Here is an 8,170-nt window from a genome sequence, read left to right as displayed (position 1 = left end):
TTTGGATATTATCTTTAAATTATTTTGATTTATCTAGAAATAAATTGGATGACCAATAAGTAAATTTTAATTGAACAAATTTAAATATTATTTCTAAATTACTTTAATTTATTTGTAAACAAATTAAATGATTAATAGGTAAATTTTTATTGGTTCAAATTCGATATTATTTTAAGAGATAAATATATGACAAAAAGGTAATTTTTGGGGTAAAATATTTAGACCTCTTAAGTTTTAAACGAAATTTCACACGGGTCCATTAATTTTCAAAATAGACACTTACTCCAAAAGTGTAAATACCGTTAACAAAAAATATGAAAAGATTAAAATACCTTTTCTTCTTTCTTTTATCAAACATGTGGCTTTTTATATAATTTATGTAATAGTAATTTTTAAATTAATGAAAAAAATTATCCTTTCAATATTGTCACGCCATAAAACTAATAAAAATATTAATAGTTGACTAATGATTGGACTTATTGATTGAGCGAAAGAAATATTTTTAAAACGGAATGTCCATTTCAAACATTAATAGACAAGTGTGAAATTTCGATTACAACTTAAAAAATATAGATAATTTGCCCAAAATTTTAATTAATCCAAACCTATCTTTAATTTAATTAATAAATTAATTAATTATTTTATAATTAATTATTTAACTATCTAAAATTATATATTTAATTTATTCATTTTGAACACGTGGCATCTAGTAATTTGATAACAGTTTCACTTTCTACGTAGAGATGTCCATTGAATTTCGTTATTGAAAGAGTTTACAGGTGGGCCTGGCAGACTAAACCAAAACTCTAATTGTTCATACTCCAAGCTTGAATTGAAATCTCATCCCAATTTGGTAAAATCGTCTAAAAAGATCTAGAATCAGGGTGTTGTGGTAACATCCACTTCAATCACCTGAAGAAATACGTATAAAATCACGCACCATGCATGACTATGCGTCTGGGGTGAGCCATGCCGAGGAGGAGAGAATCAAATTCGAATCGCTAGTCATTCACGTAACACTTTAAAAGGAAGTATCCTTGCCGGAAATTCAAGCATGTTTCCAACGGAAACAATTTGAAATCAAATTCATTCGAACCGCTAGTCATTCACGTAACAACGTAACACTTTAAAAGGAGGTACCCCTGCTTTCCCTAGTCATTCACGTAACACTTTAAAAGGAGGTATCCCTGCATTCGCTAGTCATTCACGTATTGGAAATTTAAGTATGTTTCGAGTCATGTTCTTTAAATAGAGAGATCGTGTACGAATCAATAAATTAAATACTCGAGTATTTAAAAAAAATAAAATTTTTTTATTTAAATAAATAAAAAATAAAAAAATTATAAAAAGTTTGTAAAAGAAAGATTCTTATTGTCTTTTTATAAAAAAATTAATTTAAAATTCAACATTGCTAGTTCTTTGGCAAAAGAAGTAAAACATAAAGTTTTATGTGAAAACAAAATAAGCTCAGAGTGAGGAAAAGCCATGTCACATGGCCCTTGTGACGTTACCCTTTTATTTTATTTAATTAAATTACTTAAGTAAACCCATTAATATATTAATTAATTTAATTATTTTTTAAATTATATAATATTACTTATTTAATTAATTTTTTAAGTGACAACGTCCAAAAATACTTATAGCTAAAGCATACATTATTTCTTAAAGCAACTCAAGTTTTCTCAGGGAAAAGATACAATATTATTAGCAACAGCAGCCTAACAAATCAATTGCACCGGCGAAGCAGCAACAGACAATATAACAAAGCAAAAGCAGCAGTAGGTAACACCAACAACAACCTCAAAAAATGAATTCCAACTACAAAGCAACAGTAGCAGCTTTACTCTATAGGCATCAACATTCATCCAGCATTCCCTCAATCGTAGCATAGCATGGGCAAAACATAAGCAAAAGAACCAGAATCAATAACATGGCCATCATGCCAATAAGTGTAGAAAAGTCAAAAGAGAGGGGTGTATACAATTTTGGCTAAGCTGATTATATAGTCCTCATTAAATATTGATGGGAGAAAAATACAAGCAAGTGAAATAGATATGTAACATCTTTTTTAAGCAGTCAGAAGAGTTGTATGGATCAAGGATTCCTTCCAATTCCAATTCCTTCAAACCTTATCTTATCACTACAAGAAAATTTGTCATTGGCTCCGCTCACAGTAGTCATCTAAAACTGCTCAAAATGTAGTGGCAGAGGGAAGAATCGGAAACTTAGTTTCTGGTGCTGTAAATTTTGAGAGAGTTTGTACCATGCAAAAGAGTTGTTTTCACAAAAGAAAATAAGATGTTTTTTTTTTTAAAAAAAATTTCTGTTAGAAAACAAAATTTAAAGATCTGTATACTAAACTCTCAACAAAAGACCAAAATTTGCTGTAAAAACTGAGAAAACAAAACTCAAAAAATGTCAAAACTTCTAGTCACGTTTTCATTGAAACTGTTACAAATTTGTATAGTCAAGTTACTGAGTAAGAAAATACTTTTTTAATAGTACTCACTACTGATATATTGCTTCAAAAAATAAACTAAACATGAAATATTTGAACTAAGTACAAATCAAACATCAACAAACACACCCGAGCAAACTAGAAATCTCTGCTATAATTTCTATTATGTGGGCTTCTATTAATTGGTAATTTAATTTAGTTTAATAAAACAGATTGATAGTTTAATTCTATTATGAGACAAATCATGGGAGCTCAACGAATATTATAGTGATCGGGTTTGCACGTTTAATTGGGTTAGTGTGGTTTGACGGTTATCTAAGCCTTAGACTACTATGCCTTTAATGGAGAGGCTTATAATAGGGTTTTATTTATTATAAATATATATATATATATATATAGCTAGGTCTCTTCTTCCCTTCTAACCTAATGGTATCTGTCCATTGAGAGCCATCACAAACAATAGAGAAGTGTGAAGGGGAAGATCTAGCCTTAACCAAGAAATTTTGTCTTTTGGCTGTGAGCAATGGCTACCTTTATGAATATGCGTAATAAATAATTCATTCTTTTAGTGTTTCAATATTCACACATGGATTTTGGGATTCACTTACAATCTCAGCACCATACTAAAAGCTCCGAGCAAAAATAACATCCAAGCAAACCAACAACAATTTCTCTATAAAAGGCACAACTCAAACATAAACAAACACACCAACCATACCCACAAGTCAAAATGAATAGAAAATGCTCAAATTGTAACAATACTTACGTCGGCAGCGTCGACAAATTTGGTGTGCAAAGGGTGGAATTGGCAATGAAGAAGGTGGATTCCGCGATGGAAGGATTGGGTCGGTGATGGGTCATGTCTAGGCAACCTTCAATTGGCAACAAAGGGTGTAGAGATTGTGGGTCGAGACGCTAGGGGAAAGAGGAGAAAGAGTAGCAAGAGAAAACATAAGGGGGAAATAAGGGAGAAAGAGCCTGATCAGGCGTATTAATTCAAAATATCATGGAATTGTCAACAAAAATTTCGTTAGTAACAGAAAAAGCCTTCATCAATAGAATTTCCATCTACAATCCTCTGACCTTTTCAATGGTGATCATCAATAGATATTTAGTTGATAATTCTGTCGATAACTTAATCGTTATTTTATCTCACTATTCTATCATCAAATTCTTTGGTCAAAAATATATCAAGGAAACTATTTAATCGATACTTTTCTCGCCTCTAGCTTTTAATGTACATCAAAGAATTACTGATCGACTATTAACAAAATCAGTTCCATCAAAGAATTTGTACGCATTTGATGATAAAATATTACAATCTAGCTTGCATTACTAAATGACCTATTAGTACCGTTCATAGATAATCCAATAAGAGATATTGTTTTCACAGTTTATGATAACTTTGACAAACACTATGCAGATCTTATATAGCTCAAACAAAGAGATATCGTAACATCTTACAATGAAGCAATAGATTGGATAAATGTGTATGCACTTAATTTGCTACTACATTGTGCAAAAACATACTATAGCAATGATATAGTCTTAGCAGTCACAGATCAAGTATCAGAGCATGAATTGCTTTACCCAATAGAATTTTTAAACTCACAGAAATTTCTTGCTATGCCTAATCAAGCTTTTAATTTAAAGTTAGATTGTGTAGCCATGTTATTACAAAATATAAACTAAAATTCTAGTTTATATAATGGCTATTCAAAAAAAAATTCTAGTTTATATAATGGTACTAGACTTAAGGTATGTTTGGTTTGCATAATGGAATAAGGTCGGAATGGAATAGTCATTTCATGAGAATAGAAAAAGAGAGGAGTAGTTATTATATAATTTGATTAGTAGAAATAGAATAAGATAGGAATTGCTATTATGATTTATTCTAATGCATGGTTAGTAAGAATAGTTTTAAGAATAATCAAGGAATAAGATAAATGACAAAAATACCTTTTATTATAATATATAATTATTTTATTTTTAATCTTTATTTTTCTTTTTAAAATATTAAAAATTTATAATTAAAATTTTAAATATTATTTTTTATAATTAAAATTTAATTTAATTTTAAAAAATAAAGTACTAATTGTAGCCTTCTTTTTTTTTTTTGGTTTTTCCATTCTAATATTTTCATGTTTTTTTGTTTTTTTTCTTCTCACCAGCTGCCACCAAAGATGTGGCCGAAGTAATGGAGTGTCGATCTGGCATTCCTTGTGGCTGGATTTGGCTATTGGGCGCCAAATCAACGCTTCACAAGATTGTATCTTGCTAGGGAGCACTAGATCAATACTTTCTATGATCGGATATCTTGAAGGAATGCCAATAAGCATTTCTCGCAATCGGCATGGTGCCATCGTCGCCCTTTGTTAAAGGACTTTAGAGAAAGAAGGAAAGAAGTAGAATATGGGTAGAGAAAGAAAGAAAATGTGAAAATTGAAGAAAATTTATGTTATAATGGTAATTTTTAAATTTATTTAAGCGTAATTTTGTTCAAAATTTTTTTGACCTATTCCCCCATTCTTGGAATAACTATTACTAAGGTCCCCTTGGTAATGGCTATTCAAGTTTATTTAAAAATGACTATTCCGAGAAATGGCAATTCCTCTAAAGTAAACAAGTTATTAGAAGGGGTTTAAGATTAGGTGGAGAATGGCTATTCCATTCCTCCCAACCAAACACCTATTATAATCACACAACTAGGTTCAAACATAGTAAAAGGAAAAAATCATTTTTACTATAGAAACCAACAACAAATTCTTTATACCTCAAATAGTATTGTCATGACCTAAGCTCGGGGACCATGACTGGTGCAAAAGCTTAATGGGAAGAACCCACTCGACCCAAGAAAGTCCCAGAATGTGAAACTAAAATCAAATACAAATAATAAATCATGAGATGCATCACCATATTCACACACACACACACACACTCACGTGTGTATTCAATTTCAAAAAATATATATGCACCTTCTCATGCTTAATATTTAAAAACAAAATTTTTTTTCAAACCAACAGAGTATAAGCTATCTTGTGGCAAAACCAACTTGTCATTATTTAATACAATGTATAACAAAGAACTAAAATCAAATAGCAACAAATAGTATAAACAGCAGAGTATGACATAAACAGAAGGGGCGACGTCTACTAGATGCCTTAGACCACCTACCACAAGATAGAAGTCGCTCCTTCTAAAAGACGACGAGCCAAACAGTATACTGATCTAAAATAACAAATGTATCTTACATGTATGAGTTATAAATAACTCTGTGAATACATATGGGGAGAGGGAATAAGCTAAACAAAATAGTGTTTACAAAAATACATTTTTATAAAAAATGTATACGAGTAGATTTCAAATCTTTCCAAGTTTCATTTCTCAAGCATAATCAAACCTTTTTTGAGTGTAAACAAAATCCTTAAAAATCATATTTGGAAATATGATAGTCAATTGTATCTCAAAATTCTTTTAAAAGAGTGAAAAGTTCACCAATAAGCCTTAGGTATCGATTCTTCGTTTCAAGGTACCAATACTCTTAAAACAAAATGATTTCTAAGGTTTCTTAGACTTAAGGTATTGATACTTATGCTAGATGTATCTATACTTTTGACACAAAATGTCTTCTAACTTACCAATATTGACACTTAAAAGAATGCCTTCTTTTAAAATAAAGGGTGAATTATTCACTAATAGAAATCAAAATGTTGAAACAAGATTCCTCTATTGTTATCAACTCAATTTAACTTATCAAAATCAAATTTACCTAATGCTAGGGTCTTTTCAAAATCATTTTCAATACAAATTTTCAGTATCAACATCGTATCTATTCATAGACAAAAATTTAGAATTTTGAGATGTCAAATCATTCAAAGTGCTTGTTCTCCATACACAAAACTAAATACATGATAGGCATATTTACATATTATATATATAGCTTTCATCAAACTCATTTTAAGCTCATCATACAACATCACAGTCCTTGAAGTAATCCATGCTTCATCGAAAGTATGTTTCAACTATAAAATGTTTGATTGCAATGAGATTGGAGACCAACTTTCCCTTGCTCTTTCTACTGTCACTCCATTTTGATTAGCACCATATCACCTTTGACAACCCTAAACAATAACCTCTCCATCACCCATAAATAGCCAAGTTGCTAGGGAACTCTTCTTAGACTCCACACCTCAAAAACTAACAGCAACCATGCAACCAAGAGGAAGAATCAACTATCAAACAATCCAACGCCAAGTATCAAAAAACCTAAACAAAATGTTTATTGTCCTTTTACATCAAAAAATGTAAAACAACATACATGTTCTGTTATTTAAATACATGCCAAGCTCAAAAACAGTATGATAATAGATCAATAGTTGATCTGCAACCTATTTTGTAAACTTTTGTTCAAAACCATATTATTGTAACAATCAACCTATTTTAGACACTTTTTCAATTAAGGATCAAACGCTTCAATTGTAACAATCAATGACAAACATTTTCGATTTCTTACAATTAAGGGTTTAGTTGAAAGGTGAATGGAGTGTAAATCATACGCGACAGAAAATCGCGTGAGCTGATGAAATGGCAGCTAACTTGATTATATTCCTTACAATTAAGGTGGTGAGAAAACTTCAAAGGCGAAGACATAACTGATAGAAATATTTCGTCAGCAAACTTCGCGCCATCACACCACATTTCACGTCACTGTTTCACTAATGGATTATATTCTATTGGTGTATTCCGTTGAGATTCTGTTAGTAATCCGTCGATATTCATCATAGCTAGGTTTTGTTGGTAATCAATTGATATTGGTTTGTTTTCTTGTAGTGGTAGTTTCTTTCGATTGTGCAATTTTTTATTTTTAAATTGAGGAGAAAACATGAGATAGAAAGGAAGCTTAAGGCAGCCATGTGGGAGAAATAATAAACAGAAATAGAATCTTTACGCTAAACAAATAAAATCTAATAGCATTTAAATAAATTATAATTATATATTCAATTACTCTTTATTTAAATATTTTGTCAAAGTTGCTATACGAAATCATGTGTAATTTAGGAGTTGCTGTTTTTAAATATTACATCCTTAACATTAATTGCTTTTCTCAATGAGAACTATGATTGTTAACAAAATTTGATTATATTGGTATTAACGTGTTTTAAAAGGTAAAAAATGAATAAGTTTTTGAAAATTTTGCAAACAGTATTTACTTATTTTAATAAAAAATTTGCCCGGCAACAAAGCGCTGGCATATTTCGAGTAAAGATTAAACCGTGTGGCAAACCGCAAGCAAGAGAGTACTCTGACCCAGTGATTACGTGAAAAAGAGGAAAGAGCTAATAATAGGAAGGAAAAGAGCTAGAACTTCATCTCCGCCATGGATAAAATTAGAATGCATTTGGTTGAGAATTCTAGTGGTTATCGCTCTCCCGAAGACTCTATATAAATGGTTTGAACCGAAACAGAATTCCACCACTCCACTAAAATTCAGTACAGATATTTGCAAACGGAAAAGCATGGCTGTACAGTTGAAAATTGCAGTTCTATCAATATTATTACTTTTGTTCAGTACTTCAATCCCTAAAGCCCAATCTACCGTTGTTGATGTTGTCGCCAAGTATGGCGCAAAGGCTGACCAGAAGACGGATTTGAGCACTGTAAGCAAAATGCAGCTATATATAAAACTTACTTTTGTCGTGAAATGATAAACAA

Source organism: Theobroma umbraticum, unplaced genomic scaffold (genome assembly GCF_002168275.2).
Source record: "Theobroma umbraticum cultivar Fairchild unplaced genomic scaffold, ASM216827v3 scaffold_44.0, whole genome shotgun sequence".
Taxonomy (NCBI): domain Eukaryota; kingdom Viridiplantae; phylum Streptophyta; class Magnoliopsida; order Malvales; family Malvaceae; genus Theobroma; species Theobroma umbraticum.
This window is presented reverse-complemented; position numbering follows the sequence as displayed.